General features: G+C 33.3%; 1 protein-coding gene and 1 non-coding gene across 29 annotated transcripts in view; one reads left to right on the top strand and one right to left on the bottom strand.

Annotated features, from left to right (window-relative positions):
* LOC145249568 (uncharacterized) overlaps positions 1–20,720 on the top strand; it is a 585,438-nt gene that overhangs the window by 451,540 nt on the left and 113,178 nt on the right. The window lies entirely within an intron of this gene.
* Trnar-acg (transfer RNA arginine (anticodon ACG)) lies at positions 10,890–10,962 on the bottom strand. Its single transcript has one exon. It is a non-coding gene; the product is annotated as a tRNA-Arg (tRNA).

The raw sequence follows: 20,720 nt of genomic DNA on the forward strand, positions 1-20,720 counted from the left end.
CTTCCGGGTTTTGGGCTTTTTAGTGCTGCTGATGAGATGAACATTCGAACACAATTATTCTCAATGATTATTGTCAATTGTAAAATAAAATCAATATCGTTTCCAAAACAATTGTACACTCAAGTTGATTTTGTTCGTTTTTTTTCCTGTTGAAACTGATTCATAATTTATATAATTATTAATCTTTATAATCAATATTAATATAGCTCTAGGAGAAATATACCAATTGAGCTTATTACATATCCACAGTATCATGAGTAAGATTATTTTCAAGTATTGACACATAAATAAACTTTGCTTTTTAGACTCCAGGTCTAATTCCCTCTATAAAATTAAAATATACTAGCAAAAGTACCTGTCATTGACTGGGTTCAAAAACAGCTTACAGAAAATGAACTCTGATTTATGAAAGTATGATAGGTTATGAAAAGGAAGGGTTGTAAATTTGGGTTGAATTTGGGGATATCAAAACCAAAGAAAAATATGATGAAAGTAAAAATAAAATAGATAAACCCCATAATTTATTATACCATATCTGTTCACACTGAAACACTTATCACAATATTCTGTGGATCTATATTAAAAAACCTTGTTAAACTTTGTGACATATTTCCGTTCTATGGAGGTCAGGTGCGAACGAACACCCCATAATTTTATTATACTATATTTCTTCAAACTGAAACATAATTATCAAAGTATACTTACGCAGATAGATATGAAAAGTCTTTATTAAAGTTTGTGCCTATTTCCATTCTATGGAATCCAGGTGCAAACGCAGACCCCACAATTTTAATGACCCCCCCCCCGTTCTGCCAGATCAAACATACCCATTCCTGTGTCTCTATACTACTTCTATCATTATATGTAATCAGTTTTTTAAAATAGGCAACCATGTAGGCGCCTATTCGTGACCACACACACACACACACACACACACATTCAGCTTTATATTATAGATATATATAATTTTCAAAATGTGAGAGGTTGTTTGGCTGTGGAAATTATATATATTGTGTGATATATTTGAACAAAATTTACATGAACTAAAATTGTTTATTGTTGATAAAAATTAATCTTAAGGAACCACCAATATTTTTTAATATTTTTTTGCTGAATTTTTCTATTAAGGTTTGTTTGATGGTGACAGTTATATTCTGATCGATGTGTCACATCTTCTGTCATTGCATTAAAATAGTGAAATTATGGTAGATTTGGCTCCTAATCACAATAGCCCTTTACACCTGAGTTGCAAAATGCCTTGTTTGGTGTGAATAAGAAAACGTAAAAAAAAAAAAAAATAGTAAAATACTAAAGAGAAATAGATTTTAATATTTTTTTTTTATTTCTTTGGTCAATTTTATTTTATTTACCTCCTTGATTGTATGCCCCAAAGACTCGTGTTATAAGTCTTAGTATTGGTAAATATTATGAGAAAGAGAGATAGTTTATATATGATTGAATGTCTGAAGCCACTGCCCATGACTCCTCCCTCCACTCACCACAGGGTGTGGGTCATTGACTTGATGTTTAATGTCGCATGGACTATGGGATTGGTTATGCTGGGTTTAAATAAATAATCTTAGATAAACCATAAACCCTTTTGTTTACCTTAGTTATGAGTATAAAAACAGCAACTTATATTCAATTAATTGTACATGCAAAATCATTTACATTAGCAATCAAAGGTGTTGATATTTGTGATGTGATGATCCCAGTATTTTTCCTGATTCTGATAGAATTACTGATTCTCTTGCAAATTCCCGATTCTGATTCTTTTAAAATCTCAAAATATTAATCTATAGTTTTTTGGGTTTTTTTAGCGTAAAACCATATGTAATGTGTATGCATATTTTTGCAAATGTAAAAATACACTTTTGGGAAGTGATCTATAGATTTTATTTTTACTGTTAGTTTGAAATCAATGAATATTTACCATTTTATCATTAGTACTAGCTAAGGAAAACTAAGTTTTTAAATAAATAAAAAAACAAAAAAATCTTTGAAAATAAGCACAAATTTTTACTATTTCCTAATCCGATTAATCGCCCCAGTTGATATGCTGTAAAACAGATACCGAACAATTAATGAATTGTTTGCAATAGGAATTATACTTTGGCATTAAGTGACCCCAAAATCGTTGATTTCTCTTTGCAAGACATTCATAGCAAGAACTCGTCTCTCTACAATTGTTGTAAAGAACTTTCTTTTCCTTCCTCTGTGTACTTAAAACCAAGAATATAGTGTCTTTCAAAGAACTTCCCATCCGTGGGACATGTTACCACAAGATCACTTTCCAGCAGACTACAACATGATCATCAAATCCAATGTTAATAAATACTTGTCAAGCAATCATCTTCATCATTCAACTGACAGTCTCATTAACCCTTATCCTTGGGTAGCTTTTGGCTTTGGCATTTCATTGTTTCGATGATACTAGACGAAGCACAACTGAAAACAAATTGCCTATTTCTATCTTAATAAAATTAAGTTATTTGTATATGTTTACGTGTTTGTACATACAGGACACATTGTTAAACTAATTAACAGATCATTATGAATTTTGGAACGTAAGGATGGGTAATGTAGACTATATTTAGTTTAATTTAGATTGATGCAAAGTAGGGGTAAAAGCACTTTGTGAAAGTCAAGATATCCGTAAAATTCTAACAATAGGTATTAGACATCAATTAATAAATGTTCTCTAAATTTCATAAATAATAATTAAGTTATTTATTTTTGTAATACTCTTGTATAATGTTATTGCTTAGATTTTTTTTTTAACTCCGCCCTAACAATTATGGTCATTTGCACATTAGTAGTGTTGAGAAACAAATATGTCTCCTCCCTCAGCTTTGTGTAAAAATAGTATCTTGTATTCAATTGTATGTAATGAATCGTTTACAAAGGGAATTGTACTTTAGCGTTAAATAACCCAAAAGGACCAATTCCAACATAAAACACCAATTGTTATTAAATTATAATTAATTATTGTTATGGTAAGCATATTTTGATCTTTATTTATAAACATTGTTAAAAATGTGAATTCCTTTTCTTTCTTAATCATATCTTTTAAAAAATAAATAAGCATAAAATTTTGTTTTTAACAATGTTTGCTTCAACGAAAAAATGCTGCCTAAATGCAGACAAAGCTTAGATGCAAATAGCTTTAAAATAAATTATTATTGTATTGTCTGACAAATAAACTATTATAACTGATTCAAATTGTTATATAATTGTAACCAATTTTGTAAAGGTAATGTTTTAATCTCTATTTATAAATTCATTGCATGTAATTAGCTTCCAAAAGTTGTTTAAAAAGGGAATTTTGTTACTTGAGCTTTAAATCATCCAAAGAAAGTAATTTTAGAAGTGAAAAATAACTGTAGCAAGTGAATTTTTTTTTTTTTTTTTTTTTTTTTTTTTTTTTAATGCTCTAAGGGTGTGGTCCCTTTTTTCTTTTTCTTTTTTTTCAATTTGATCAGTCAATGGGGGAGGGGTGAAAGAATTTATGCCATTAAGATCATTTCCAATTTTGCAGTAATGCTTAAAAATTTTTGATTTTTCTGTGGGAATTCATAGCTTTTGAAAACAAGACTATAATAATGATATATTCTGCACGGACTAGTCTCTGAGTCCAAAACTTAGAAATTCACCTTTTTTTTTAAATTGCGTTAAACATTAAGCATTTTCCTTATTATCAAGCATGTTATTTATTATTATTATTATGATTATTATTATCATCATTATTAGTATTATTATTTCAAAATAGGATTTTGAATGTTAAATTTAATTATTACGGTATAATTTTGTCATTAAATTATTAATTGAACAACATTTTGTTTTAAAATTATAACTAATGCTTCTATTTTAATTTATCTTTACTAGCGGGGTATGTGGAAATTCCACAGGAGACTCATTATATGTAATATATTGATGTTGGCATTCTGTAGCTGTTCAGTGTAAATGGAGACGCTCTGACATTATTGTAGCTTTTTTGTTAAAATTTACAAAAGTATTTATCTAAGTTAGCATGAATGCCCTGTAAAGCCTGGCCATAAAGTATGTGTGAATATATTTTAATTCTTGCAGATTTTGTATATATTATTATAGAGTTAATGTTCTATCGATTTTTATATGTTATAAAATTGCGATTTCAAAAATAAAAAAGGTATATCTATATGATTTGGGTGCATTAGTTTGAATTGAAACTGAAATAAAAACTTATGAAAAATATGTGTATACATATATATATATATATATATATATATATATATATATATATATATATAACTTGAGTTCCTTCAGCCATAACCAAAATCAATACTTATGAAGAATTCTTGGTAAAATTATTTATTACAAGAAATAGAAGAACATAACTATTAAACGACCAGAATGTAAGTGTGACACAGAAAACACATACACTATTGTATTAATCTATATATCTATAAAAGTGAACGTGTCTGTCTGTCTGTCTGTCTGTGTGTCTGTCTGTCTGTGTACATTTCCCTACGCAATAACTCTGTCAATTTTTAGTCTATAGACTCGAAATTTGAAATACCGGGTACTGAGATTTGGGAAAATCGATGTGACGGGTGTCAGCCAGAAATTTGGCTGTTAAGGGGTCAAATTTCAACGATTTGACCTTTAAGAACTCTACCAAACTCCTCCGACAATTTTGAGTCTAGACACTTGAAATTTTAGATATAGGTTCCTTGAACCTGGATCTAACTTAATAAAGTGATTTGAGCCCGAAACTATAAATTTTAAGGGGTCATAATAGGGGTCAAATTTTAAAAAATTAACCATTTTTTTTGTTTTTTTGCTTTTTTTGCACAGCATACACCTCCAAACACCCGAGCAACGCCGGGCACCCCTGCTAGTATATATAATAAACATTAGATTTTAAGCAAACATTAAAAAATAACAGAATTCCTTGCTTTATTATACCTTAAAAAATGAATAAAAAAGGTATTACAATTAATGATTAATTATAACAAAGAAATAAAAAAAGTATAATTTAGCAGTGAATTCTATTATTTTTAAGAATGATTAAATGAAAAAAAATGCTGTCTAAATGCACACAAAACTTATTAGATGCAAATAGTAAGAACTTATCCTGCCTTGACAGAGTTCATAATAGACTTTGTAGCCTAGTGGGGTATGCCCTTTTCTCTTCCCTGCAACCTCTTTCTCACAGAAGAGACGTTGCGAGCCTGTCTCTGTTTTATCGTTATTTTCATAACAAGTGCTCGTCCTAGCTCCACTCTATCGTTCCCCCCTCGCCAAACATTCATGAGAAACACTCGTTTGTTTGTAAACACTATCAATAATTTCCCCCACTCTTTATCTATACCTAAATGTAGATTCCATGAACGAAGCTTCTTTCTAAGAACTGCACACCTGTGGAACTCTCTTCTGTTTACCTGATTTCCAGCTGACTACAATATGGCCGTCATCAAGTCTAATGTAAACAAGTTCTTGATGAACCGTTCCCTTTAATTAATCCAATTTGCCAAATTTACCCTCCTAACGATTACTATGATATTGTACTTTTGGCTACAGTACACTCTTTAACCCTTATCCTCGAGTGGCCTCTGGGCCTTGATAAGTGGGGATTCCTTTGTAAAAAAAAAAAAAAAGGTTTAAAATAAATTATTCTTGTATTCTTTAATTATGAGCTGAACATAATTGTTACGAAATCTAAATAATTTTTTGAGAGCAGTGTTTGAATGTCTAATTACATGCAATAAGTTTATAAATATATTCCAAAATTTGTTGGCAAAGGGAATTGGGCTTTAGTTTTAAATAACTCCCCAAAAAGAGAGGTTGATTCTTCCTCAAATAATCAAAAGTTGTTCAACTAAATAGTAATTTTAGAAGTGAAAAATAATCGTAGCAACTAAAAAAAATTTTTTTTTTTTTATGCTCTAAGGGTGTGGTCACCTTTTTTTTTTTTTCTTTTTTTTTTTTTTTAAATTTCATCAGTCCAGGGTAGAGAATGTAAAAGAACTCGATGCAATTAAGGTTCCCTATTTTGCAATAATGCTAAAAAAAAATTTCAATTATTCTGTGAGAGTTCATATTAACTTACAAAAACAATCACGTCTGCAATGAGGACATGCTCTCTACCGAGGAGTCCATTAGTGATATCAGATCAAGCTGTCTGAATTTATTGGTTTCCTCATTTAAATGCACCAACAATAAAGATAAAACAATTTTCCCCTCCAAAACAACCAAACTAAACACAATGAATAAATATTTGAAAATATAAACAGCATGAAATTTTTTTTTCCCAAATTAGTGGGTCCAGCATTAAATAACTGGAAAAAAAATTGATAAGAAATAAACTAAACCTAATGAGTCCATAACATAGAAATTGATATTTCATTCTAAGTTACATTAAACATTTCGTTTAAGCAATTTGTACGTGTGTTATCTGTTGACACAATTTTGTTGACGTTTTTTCAAAAAGACGACCATCCTCCGCTCTGTTATAAATACCAATGTGTATTTGTGTATAAATCCACTCTATTACACAAGTTAGTAAAACATGCCTTTTTTCATAACTCCATTTTAGATGAGAGGAAAACTAGAAAGCAAATTTAGACAATTCTGCTGCCTGAAAAGAACAAGAAAATAAATCCTCCACTTTAATTAAAAAGAAAGTCAACCGTCGGATTCTTTATTTATTTTTTTTTTTTTTATTTATCTTATTTTTTTTTTTTAGAACATTAGAAATGATAATTTGGTCGTTTTGGTTGTTTTTGTTTTATGGTATATCAACCCATTTCAGGTTATTTAATGCCAAATCCAGTTATTTTGAAGAAAAAATTTTTAATAGAATATATTTGCTTTTATTTCAAGTGATGTTGGGCCGTGTAAGGACTTTGGTCAAAATCGTCTGTTCCTTCTTTCATTGGATTATTCCGATTTGTTGATACTTTTCAAAAGCATTCCGATACAAAATCTATCTAAGAACTCTGCCAGATACATAAAGTATCTGTGTGTGAAATTTCATAAAAATTGGCCTAGGCGTTTTCAAGTCCATAGGGAACTAACTCTCTCTCACACACATTCACAGTTCCTTTAAAATACTAGTAGAGATTAAAGCAAATACTGACAAGGCATAATTTATTTTGGCATTTTTTGTGGCTGGTATACACTAATCACTTAATAGTGATCAAAGTCATTCTTTACTACACATTATGTTTTCTTAAACTCAGTTTTTTACATTTTATCCATTTAAAACAAAACATAATTGAACTCCTAAAGCTTTGAAAAACATGTCCATTCTCTTTAAAATCAATATTAGCGTGCATTAAATTTACATTGAATTCTATATAAGGAAAGGGTAAATTTTATGGTTCACTTTGGAGTTTCCTAGTTTTCACGGATCCAATTATGTGCTGGAAATGAAGAAAATTTTAGACATTAATTATTTACAAAAAAATGACATGTAGCATCTGAAGAGCAGATACTACACTTTAATCTTCGCCCAAAGGTCAAGGAGAACAAATAATTTTTATTAGCTTTGCCTTAAAAGCGACACCAATTTTTTGTTTTTATTTTTTGGAATATTCCACTTTCCTTTTTTAGGGGTGCACAGCATGATAATGGGCGAAGCGAATATGGATAATAATATATATAGATTATTAACATTTTCATGTATTCATATCATACCTACTTAAGAAGGTCGAACGAAATAGGGAATACGGGGCCCCAATTGATTTCAATCCGAAAAAGCAAGAGGACACACCGGTCGACACTGGTTTACCTTGACCTTCGCACTCACATTGTCTCTATAAACAATTGTTATTTTTTTATATATTTTTTTATACAACTTTAAAGTTTGAATTAATATTATTAAAAATAATTATATATTATTTATTTGTGATTAAGATTGATTATGTACAGTGCATTTAGATATTTATAAAACTTATGTTTTCGAGCGGATTTTCACGAATTGATATTTTATTATCCAAAATAATAATGAAAACAAATTATATTAATAATATAATTTGTTTTCATGAAATTTTAAATAAAGTTGTGTAAATATAAATGTTTTGTAAATATAACTTTTTTTTAAATTATTATTGTTTTTACCTTTTTCAAATCGTGTGATACCATCTCTGCACAACGTCCATTTATTAAAAGATAAACTGGTAACAGATAATTGAGAGATTTGATTACAATAGAAAGAAACTGGAGGGACGCTGCGGATCTGGCTTCATATCGAAGATGGTAGCATATTTTGATTGCCTTATGCATTGCAAGACACAGTAGTTACTAAGTCCTGATGATGTCTGACATGTCATCAATGACTTCCAACTTGTCATTTTGCCTACATCACCTTCTAGGATCAGTTTGTCATCAACTGATCCCTTTTATTTCTTAGACGGCCTACCATACAACTTTGGCGTGGGGCATGCTTTGGAGCATTTTGGATGACTCAATGACAGGTGACGTGACCAAACTAGTTGAGACATTGTGCAAAGTAATTTATCATCAAAGCCTTTATAGTGAGATCGGCATTCGATATCTTTGTCCAATACACTGCAGTCAGACTCGTATCGTGATGATATTGGGATTTATAACATGCTAACAGATCAATCAGTATGGTTGTCTTCCTTTGTCCCTTTAAGAGTTGCGTCGGTTAATCAAGATAAACACAATCACTGCGTTCTTAGGTACCGTCTAAGCCTGCCTATATAAACATGTATAGACTACAGACAACACTTGTCCTCTTGGAAAGGAGCAAAAGTAAATGAGCTTATTTTTATCTATTTTTAATGAATCACTATTTAGCAAGGTCTAAAACCACTCAAGGATAAGGATTAATGAGATGTATGTTGAATGATAATGAATATTATGAGATTGAAGATCTCTTCCTAGCATCAATTTGATGCAAAAGCCAATCCAGAAAAATATGTGTAAGAAACAAAGTGAATATTAATAGACTGCCAAAATAAATCATGTATTTTAAGATATAAAATTTAACAAAGTTATTTGAATGTATTTATGAAAGGGAAGCTACTAAGACTCCACCCCCCCCCCTCAATCCAGTCCCTTCCACTAACAGATTAAAAGGAAATTTACATCTTTTTTTATGTAAATCGTTCTAGACAAGGCATGAAGCCACCTGATGTAATAAGCTAAAAAAATACTTCATGGTCAAAAACTAACCAATTATACAGAGATAATGACCAAGAAAACATCGATTCTTCCTACTTATTGAATGTGAGGACTAAAGAACAAGTTACAAGGTTGATGAAATTAAATCCATGGTCCACGTTCTAATCTCCTGAAAATGATTTATTAAAGAAAACAAAAACACTCTTATATAGGAATTTATAAAGCCTGCATAAATTGGTCAGTGTGGTTGTCTTCCCTTGTTTCTTTAAGGGTCACATGTATTAGTGAAAAGTTAAATGTCAGTCACTACTTCCTTTCTAGTTGCACAAACCAGCCTAAACACTTAAGATTCCTGTCTTATTTTCCATTTTCATTACTCCAGTCAACATCAATTAATGGTTGACTGCACTACAACACAAGGTCCCTGATAGTTTTCACAAGCGAAACCTTCCAGAAGAACTGAAGCATAATTACCTGCTAACAGGAAACTTCTTTGTTAAGTTCCACAGACACTTGTTTGAAAACCTTCTTTCTGTATCATTTGGATTATTCAGACTACAGTTCTAATCTTACGTGCTCTTCTCATAATGTTTCAGCAGATGTAACCTCTGACCTCGTTTATGTGTATCTTGTCGAACTCTGAGAATCTGTATGAAATTTTTGCAAACACTAAAGATTGCCACAACTCCTTCCACAAGGAAAACCGATAAAGTACTCTGAGTAAAATTCAGTTCTAAGTGACACTCTGCTGAAGGTTGGCAGTTCAATCCTCAGTGCGGGCAATACTAAGAATACAATTGCGAATTGCTTAAAACTTCTACCCAGTGATGGCTGACAGAACAAGAGCGTGCTACCCACATGAATTAAATAAGGGGTTTCATTTGAAATTCTGTACAGATTTTGGAGATCAGCAGAAAAATTCTAGAGAAGGTCGGAGGTTATGGTGATGGAAACATTGTGAAGACCCAAGATGAGATCAGTAGTCTGAATAATCCAAATTATCAATCCTCTTTATTTATTGCAGACTATTATCCTCATCTTTTTTAGTTGTTTTACGATGTCAGGTGCCGGAATAGTTGGGCGAAACGTGAAACAACAACTAAAAAAAAAAAAAAAATGATGAGGATAATAGTCCGCAATTAATAAATAATACCCATCTCAATAACGAATTCCAATTAAATAATATATTAATCCTCTTCTCAGAAATTCAGAAACATAATAACTCTTTCTGTATATTCACCTTTTACCATTTTGTATATCATTCTTTGTTACTTTCCTACATAAAATTATTCAATTAATAAACACGGTTGTTGTTCCTTCTCTTCAAAAGCTGTCACTCACATTCAACTTTCTGCACTTATCTCCAAGTACAATACCTTTTTTTTTTTTTTTTTTTTCTTGTGCAAGAACTGAACTGTCTTTCAAAAATAGAATTTCCCACACAGCATAAAATATCACAAAATATGTAGTTTCAGGTTTTGAATACTGAAAAGATACATCATTTTTTAATCATTGTTTTGAATTTGAATGATAGTGAAACATAATATTATTCTTTACTAGCGGCTGTGCCGCATGAGCACACACAACGCAGAGTCAAACACAAAATCGAGTACACTCAACATCGTCTTACCATTAACGCTTACCCTGTGAACTCAGAGTATGGGAAATTCAACAAAATCATTGAAAAATCAAAAATACTCTAACTAAGGGTAAGGATAATGAGTAAATATTGGATAAAATGATGGTTAAAATTATTACGAACTTGCCAGGATTCGAACCTGGAATCTTCTGATCCGTAGTCAGACGCATTATCCATTGCGCCACAGGTCCTGCCCGTATGCCGAAAGATGTTACAGCGACTGTATACAGACAGTGCTAAATTCCATTGACATGTTTTCAACAAGTTTACGAAACGGCCCAAAAACCCTTATTTTGGGCTGTTTGTGTGACTCTGCGTTGTTTGTTACGAACCCTATATAGATAAGGACAATCTAGGGACTCGCACCTTTCAGGGAAAAAAATAATTTTTCAATTCGGTGCATCCATTCGAAAGTTTTATTGGTATATAGGCACACACACATAAATAAAGATTTAGAATTTTATTAATAGTATAGATTACTTCGTCAAATTAATATAAAAAACTTTTCTTCATGTATTCTTCAAATTCCTCACTGCAGTTTCATGTGAACTCTATCCTTTTTAATATCATTTTTATTAACAATACATTCATTGAATGCCTATTAAGGAGAGAACTTGAATACTTACTAGACACCATCCTTTGGTGTCTTCAGTCTCTTTGTATAAGGCTTTGACAGAAACCCTGATGTGCAGGTGCTTCTCATTAGAAGTAAACACTGGTCAAATATCAAAATAAAATATGGTGTGCTGTCCCCTTAAGTCATCTAGCATGTCCCCTGTGTTGCAGATGAGAACATTCCTTTATTAATAGAAAGCAGCTTTTAATAAAATAAAAAAATAAAAAATTAAAAGCTAAATGGTGTAAACCTTCCTATATTTGGAAGTTGCACATCAGCCAGCCGGTCATCAGGCTTTGATGAAAAAGGTCCTGGTTTCTACATTTCTATCATTTGTAATAACAAAAAAATAAAAATTAAGAGGTTTAAAACTTCACTCATGGTCTGTTGCTCAAAAGAAGGTATTCCTGTCTAAATAATACTACTCTGTTTGAAAAGTGGAGCAAGACATCAAATGAAATCCTGGCCGAGAAAAGAAAAGATCATTTATATATTAGTGCTTTTGAATAAACCTGCACTCCTCAAATGTCTTTTTTCTTTTTTTTCTTTTTTTTTCCTCTCTCAGTCCGATATAAAAACAATTTATCTTCAAGTACAATTCGGGTTTTTTTTTCTCTTCAAGAATTGAATTTTCTGGTGGGAATAGAAATACCCACAATGACAAATGAATACTTGAATTGACAAAAAGCATCAAATAAAATCATGCTCCCCATGGACTGATAAAGAATGATAATTACTCAACCAAAGGCAAGGTTGCATCGAATAACATTTCATCGCTTCTTTTCAAATCCATCAGTCAACACACTGTACAACAACGTGTATTATATTCCTTGTGGTTTTAAAATCAACACCACGTATTGTAATTAATACACTGCATCAGTTTCTGTGCTTCACGCTGGCATCAGAGGACATCGTTAAACAATAGAAGATAATGCCACTTTTTAAGATTTGATCCATTGTATTAATGGAGAACTGATGCAGCTCTCAATTTGACCCATTATCATAGTCAACCATTTTTCTTTAACAACTTAATTTTGGACCACAATATGCTTGTTTACATTATGTTTAAACTTCTGCAGGTTAGTTAAGGAAGCAGAAAACAGGACGGAAATTTTAAGGTCTAGCTATCAAGGGAAGAAACTTTTGGAGTAGAAGGCTTTCCAGCATCTAGAGACCTCAACAGTGAAGGGGTGAGATTTTGCTGCTAGTTGGGTTTATCAGGACTATGTACATCAAGAGGCACAAATGTTATTAGTTCATCAGGATACATTCCATTTAAATACTTGTAAAACAGGGACAAGGATGCAACGTTGCAGTGATGGGACAGAAGTTGGAGCTTGACCGATAGTGTGGGACCTATTAAATTTGAGATTTTTATTTTTATTTATTTTTTTTTTAGACCCTGTCTAAGAGTGAGGGACTAGTCCGAGATACACCAGCCCATATGTGGCAACAATACTCCATGCATGGACAAATTGTTGTTTTGTAAAGATATAGGATACTCTCTGGTTTAAGTAATTTTTTAGCACAGTAGAGGGAGCGCACCTTCTTTGTACATTTGTGTATGATTGGGGGGGGGCTCAGATGTAATTCATTGAATTTCAGGAAACTTGAGGTTTTTAAGGAATGCACTGTTTCTGCAACCAGCCACAGGTGCAAACAGTTTGTTCCATGCTTCAGCAATTTATGGGAAAATATTTTTGAATGTCATGGATGCTTTGCTATTTGGGTCTGATTTTCTAGGATGTCCACATGTGTTAAACGTATGGAGATTAAAAGGGTGTTCAGGGTTATTGTTACTGACAAGATGGTTACTAATTTTGTGCGTGCTTATCAAAGCAGTTGCTAGATGTTGCAGCTTCAATGCACCCCAGTGAAGCAAGGCATTCAGAATTGTGCAGGTGCTTGGTTACTCATCTCTGATTGGTTTGGTTATTGTTTTTTCCAGCATATCAACCATTTTTTAGATTATTTAATGCTAAATCCAATAATTTTGGAGAAAAGTTTTTTATGCTTAAAGTTCTTCATATCTTCACATATTTATTCATGGTGTTTAGTTTGGTTGTTTTGTAGAAATTTTTTTATGCTGCAAGATATTCTTTAGTTTTGCAAAGGGTAAGAAAAAAACCCAATAACCTCAATGTTTTGTGTATTTAAGTCAGGAAGCCGATATCTTCAAACAGCCTGATTCGATAGCACCAGAGCATGTGTCCAAAGTGATGATGCAGATTCTGAGTGTGCTCACAGTTGTTTAATAGAACAATTAACAAAGGTTATGCTGAGTGATGCCAAGACATCATATTTGGTTTAACATTCGTTTTATATGCTGGTTATGAATTGGACTTGCTACCTTAACTATTCTACATCTACCGAACCGAAAACTCGCATTAATTCTTTCAATGTGGCCATAAGTCTGATGTTCTGCATATGTTTCCTTATACTGTCCAGATTTAATCTTCCTCTGAGGTCATTGGAGCGACCACATGAAGGTTGTCAACATCCTAAGTGACAGCTTGTAAATTTTAGAAAACCAAATAATGTTTATAAAATATTTTATCAAATGATTAAAATCATTTGAGAAGTTTCAGTGAAAGACACTTTTTCTAAAGAAGACTGTTTTTTTTTTTTATTAGTGAAAGTATTTTGGTGGTACGAACTTGATTTGAACCTGGAGTACACAGGTCGTTGGTTCGTGTTGTTAACCACTTGGTCACCGTCACTTTCACTATAGTTGTTGCGATGAAGCTCTAAATGTTTTTTGGTGTTTTGGAAAGAATGGCTAGAAATTTTTTTTTTTTTTTAACTTTTTTTTTTTATTATTTTAGTTCTAGCTAAGCATAATCTAACATTCATGGATGGCAATGGTCTGTGGTATTTTAGTTTAAATAATCCCAGTAAAATAGAAAAACATTTTTTCTCGGACACAAACACTTGAGTAATTAATGAGGCAATTGTTTCATTTTGAATTTACGTCATGTGATTATCAACTGCAAGGTGGGGCATAAAGATGTCGCACATTTTGAATAGAATTGAAATGGAAGACTTTCATTAAATCTGTTGTCAAGGTCGCTGGAAAAATGGTTGCATCATTCTACTGCTCCAGAAGATATCTCACTCCCAACACAATCCTCTATCTGTATAAGAGCCAAATACGTCCTAAGATGGAGTAATGTTGCCACATCTGGGAAGAACCTGCTGAAAAGCACCCTTTTCCTGTCTTGACAAGGTTCCAAACCAACTCCAAAATTTCGTAGGTGATGTCCCTTTTCTCCTCCTTACAAATGCTTTCCTACAGAACACACCTTGCAAGTTTATCTTTGCTCTATCATCATTTTCATGGCAAAGGTTCAACTTCGTTTCAATTTCTGGTCTCTTCCTGCAAAACATTAACAAACACTCATCTAGCAGCAATCACCATCTCCTGTTGGAGAGCAATTCATCATTCTCCAGAGTGAATACATCTAGGGTTACCAAAGGTAGAAGCTTAACCGTCTGGCGGAGACAGAACTAGGCAGAAAGGAGCAGGTGACAATGAGTCATCTGCAAAGCGGTCACCATCTAGAATTGAAGTACTGAATTGCCAAAATCAATTGGGCAGTTTACACCATTTGTAGAAAGTGCAGCGTGGGAGAGGAGACCGCAGAGTATGTCATCTAAGATTCTCCCCACATCTACTGTCTTTCAGCTGAACCGACATTTCTGGATACCCTCTTGATAGACCCCATTCTTGCCCTGGTCATCTGGGAGAAGTGGACCTCCACATTGGATCTTCTTAATATGTCCAAACTGTAAACAACTAACCCTGTCTTGTTGCTTAACATCATTACTACTGTCAGCAATTCCCTTACTCTCTATCTGTGCCTAAAACTAAATGGAATTTCCATGAGCAAAGTTTCTTTCCAAAAGCTACCCATCTGTGGACTACACTACTACAGGCTGCTTTCCAGCTGACTGCAACACGGTCATTTTTAAGTTCAATGTAAACAAGTTCTTGTAGAGCCGTCCTCTTAAATAATCAAATTCTACCCTATCAATCATTAGTGTTATCTCATTGACTAAGTAACACTTATTAACCCTTATCCTCAAGTGGCCTCCAGGCCTTGGTAAGTGGTGACAACCTCATAAAAAAAAAAGTTTTATTTAATGGGTTTTAAAAATTGCAGAAAGACGACCATGACCTCTCTCTCCATTTCAGATTAGACAAAAGTCCCCCTCCCCCTAGATTTTTTTTTTTTTATTCATATTTCATGTTACACTACGATCACCATTTTGTGATAAAACGTCTACTTTTGTTTGTTTTTTTTTTTAAATTTTTTGATTGTCATAGATGAAAGCTCCACCTATAGATGGGGGGGGGGGCTATGAAACCGTTTCTTTTTTGCTAATGGAAGTTACTCTAGACAAGGTATGAAAGCACTTAATATTGTACAGTGTAACCCGGATATAAGATTTCTTTTCCGGTTCTTACAGCGGGTTACACTTTATGTACATTAACACAGGCTCTAATTTGGAAGCAGAGAAAATCTCCCTTATATCTGTTTTCTTATATTCGGGTCTCTTACATCCGGGTTACACGCTACATTGTTTAAAACTGTGGTGCCCAACTACTTGGCTTTTAGAAGCAGACTTTTCAGCGGTTGCTAATGTGTTTGCGAAACAAAAATTAAATCAATTGGACATGAATGAACGTGGAACATTAGAAGTAAATGAAATTATTTCAATCGATTATGTCTTTTTGTCCAAAAAATATCATGACCAAACATCACATTTTTATTTTTTATTAAATAATTTTTTTTTTAATTTTTATTTTTATTTTAGAAAGAATAAAGTCTGAGTTGAAATTTAAATAATTATTTATTTATAAGTTTAAAAAAAAGGGGGGGTATTGTGTGTCACTTAAATACAGAGATGCACAGAAATTTTCTTGTTATAGTTTGTGGTTCATAGCGTTCAAAAGGTTAAGCACCCAATATTTAAAAGGTGCAGTGAATCAGGACATACCTCTCTCCTCAGAGACAGGATGTCACCATTTTGTTCTGGTCATCAGAATATCAACAAAATACACAATGTATCATCACCATCATCATCATCATCATCATGCACTCTAAGCTCACCTCCTTCCTTCATGATTTTCCACATTTTGTTTCTCTTGTGAAACTACTTGTACGTACCTTTCACTGATTGCTATCGGAACTTGAAGAGTCTAATTGAAGGCATTTTTTGTTTTGGGCTTAAATTGTTCCTGCTTGCTTCTTTAACGAAAGATTCCCACGCAAGTACCGCCCCCATTTTCCCCCCCATTCAATTCACCGTCACCTCCTCTGGTACTTGTGCAGCTTCAAACAGTTTGCGTATTTTATTTTACTATCAACCTCACAAACTTGTTTCTTTTTAAGTGTCCTCTTATGAACGCAGAGATGATACAAAAACTCTTGAAACAAAAGTTAAATGTTTCAAATAAAAAGATGATAAAGATCTTTCCTTTCTTTTGACTCTTGTTTTTTTTGTTTTCTTTAAATCGTGACTTTAATATATAACAACCTGTTTTTGAAGAAGGTGTGGGGCAACTTTAACGTGTCATTATGAAGTTCGGTCTTCACATGAACCGTAAGACTTATACTTTGTAACAAGTCATCAACTGAAAGGAAAATAAGTAATATATTTGACTGACGTACACTATTGGGTGTAGGTTGCTGAAAGTTAATCTATAAGATTTAATATTTGCATGGACCGTAAGACAAACTCCTATTTTATTGTGTAATAATATTTATCAACTGAAAGGAAAAACAAAGTGCTTTTATAAATAACTAGCAGGGGTCCCCGGTATTGTCCGGGTGTGTGGAGGTGTAGTAAGGAACCCTGGGGGGGGGGGGAATTAAAAAAAAAGTGGTAAAACAACAGTAAGCAGTTTGATGTCTTTACAACAACAGTAAGTAGAGAGGTGTTTTAAAAAAAAAATAAAGTGGTAGTAGGCAGGCAGGCAGGCTCGAACCAAAAGGAGGGGAAAAAAATGTGCCGTCTTTGTAGATGCATCCATGGCAAAACCGGAAGTCACGAAGGTCGAAATTACAGCTAGTCAATTGAAAGGAGACGATGACTTGCAAAAATGTCAACAGAAAAACCAACCCCTCCTTGTAGAAAACTGGTGACTTGAGGATGAAGGAATTAATGTTTTGGGCCAATTTTTCGATGTTTGTTGTCCGAAAAATCAAGGTTAAAACGGTACTGGTTTCATCACATTCCGTTGCGTCTGTCAGATATTTTTGCAAGGCATACAAACACACACACATGCGCATACACACACACATTTTGTCCTTTATATATATAGAAGATGATATACTTGAGTGAAATAAACTCTTGGATGTAGGTTGCAAACAGCAAAGAAAACAAATTAAAGTAATAAAGTTCAGTTGTCAAAAGTATTTTCTCAAGCTGAGTATCTTCCAGTGGAAGATAGCCTTGCTCATCCATCCAGTGGGCAGAGGCAGGAGAGAGTTAGTGCCAGGAAATTGTCTGTTGACTCTCTGTACTTCCCTAAAGGTCTGGAAGTAGTTCTTCAAGAGTTTTGTCAAAATTAATAGAACCAGATCGAATCACTTTGCAAGATTTGCTCTTTGGAAGAAATGCTTGTTTATAGCAGCAACATTATAATGAATACATGAAAAACGAATTCTTCGCTTGAAATGTACACATTCAAATAAAAAAGAGGTCTCCATTCATCTTGAGAGACAATGGATACCCCATGTAATGGTGCCTGTGTAGGAAGTTTGCTGTGAAGCAAGAGTTGCACCATCATAAACCACACCTCTCCTGAATCAGCATTACTTGACTCTAGTGACAAGAAGTAGTTCAGGACAACTGGAAGCAATGCCGAGATGAGCAGAGAGCCCTCCCACATACAGCACCTTGTATTCTCAAAATTTAACCCATTTTGTACTGACTAGAGTAAACATTGCTTAACTCCAGTGATCTAACAAGAACTGATGTGCCAACATGATTAGTCTGTATATACAGTAACTTCAATTACAATGTATTTAATCAAGCCTAAGAGAGAATTAAACACAATGTGCAGACGATATTCGTTCCGAAGATTACTGTCTAAGAAAAAATAACACGGTTGTTTGAGATATAGTTATATAGTCTAACCGCACTGGAAAACTGTCATACAATGAAACAGTTTGTCTGTGAATGACTATATATAAACTCTCCTTCTTGAGTAGAGCACTTTCATTAAATTATATTGCCTACTACTTAGCGTAATGCAAAACTCTTTTATTTGTAAAGAAATAGAGCACTTTGAAAATAGTAGTTAATGTTTATATAAAGACATTGAACATATGGTTTACAAGAGCCGATCCTGTAGCTTGGTCTGTCTTTTTTTTTTTCTTTTCAAAATTTGACTTCAATATATAACAACCTATTTGGGGAAAGGGAAGCTTATCGATATTGAATGATTTTTTTTCCATAGATTTCCTCACAAAGAATTAAGAGAAAAGACAAAAATGGAGGGGGGGGGCAATAAACAAAATAAAAAAGGTAATAAGAGTCTGAATAACATGGATAAGTACAGTTAGTTATTTTCAATATCATAAAGCCACTAAGTTTGTCAATTTTTTGGTCATCAATAGCTTTAGTTCTAAAGAATCAATATTTGATTCTGACTAGCCAGACAATTATAGCAATTGTCAGTTTCTATTCTTAAAAGTTAAGATTTACAATCAATTATATCAATTTGATATGATACCTGGCCCTATGTTTCATTTATTAAAAAACACTTTCGTATGTACATTGATAATTTTTATTGGTTAATCCTCTGTTGAAAAGCCAATAGATTCGTTGCATTGAATACAAAGACAGAAAATGAAAATGGCTCCTATACTTTTGCATGGTTTTTAAATAAGTCAAAAGTATTTGAGATTTTAATACATTTGATTTATTTTATTATAAAATCAGTTTCGTTTAAATAACATTAAAAATAAATAAAAATCTAATCAAGGATAATTAATTTGGAAGTCAATTTTTAAGAGTCGTCCAACACATGCCAGCATATAAAATGGGCGTTAAACAAAGCATTCTGTTGCTCTTGACCTCCATCTCACCCTTAATTTTACAGCTGACATGTCTTTATATTATTTGTTTTCCAAAAGTTGACTTCAATATTTAACAACCTGTTTAGGGAGAAGGGGGACGGGGAGCTTACAAATGTTAATAATGGATACGTGATGCGTTTGTTCTTTACTTGGAATCAACAATATAGAAACTTCAATTTACGATGAAATTGACCAAACCTAAAATTAAATAACAGGGTGCGAACGATATTTGTTCACTAGATTATTATCTAGGAAAAAATAACAATTGTTTTCTCTTTTATTTGAAACAAAACTGACTACAAAAGGAAAGAGGACACAAAAATGTGCATGAAAATTAAGAGTGGAGAATGCAAACAAATATCATCCGCACCTTGTGTATTATTGATTACATCATCTCATTATACAAGCACGATTATTCGGCATTACCCAGCAGGCACGGATAACAATAAATATAGTAGTTATAAAGTGTGTAACATTTTTTAAATTTCTCTCCTCCTCCCCATATCTCCTTTTCTGACTTCTCTCTATCTCATCTCGTTTCCTGACCTCTCTGTCTCTCTCTCCTCGTTTCCTGACCTCTCTCTCTCTCTCTCTCCTCGTTTCCTGACCTCTCTCTCTCCTCGTTTCCTGACCTCTCTCTCTCCTCGTTTCCTGACCTCTCTCTATCACCTCATTTCCCGACCTCTCTCTCTCATCTCGTTTCCCTACCTCTCTCTCTCTCTCATCTCGTTTCCCTACCTCTCTCTCTCTCTCATCTCGTTTCCCTACCTCTCTCTCTCTCTCATCTCGTTTCCCTACCTCTCTCTCTCTCATCTCGTTTCCCTACCTCTCTCTCTCTCATCTCGTTTCCCTACCTCTCTCTCTCTCATCTCGTTTCCCTACCTCTCTCTCTCTCATCTCGTTTCCCTACCTCTCTCTCTCATCTCGTTTCCCTACCTCTCTCTCTCTCTCTCTCTCATCTCGTTTCCCTACCTCTCTCTCTCTCTCATCTCGTTTCCTTACCTCTCTCTCTCTCTCATCTCGTTTCCCTACCTCTCTCTCTCTCTCTCTCATCTCGTTTCCCTACCTCTTTCTCTCTCATCTCGTTTCCCTACCTCTTTCTCTCTCATCTCGTTTCCCTACCTCTTTCTCTCTCATCTCGTTTCCCTACCTCTTTCTCTCTCATCTCGTTTCCCTACCTCTTTCTCTCTCATCTCGTTTCCCTACCTCTTTCTCTCTCATCTCGTTTCCCTACCTCTTTCTC

Source organism: Euprymna scolopes, chromosome 28 (genome assembly GCF_053919585.1).
Source record: "Euprymna scolopes isolate OS-2025 chromosome 28, ASM5391958v1, whole genome shotgun sequence".
NCBI classification, from domain to species: Eukaryota; Metazoa; Mollusca; class Cephalopoda; order Sepiida; family Sepiolidae; genus Euprymna; species Euprymna scolopes.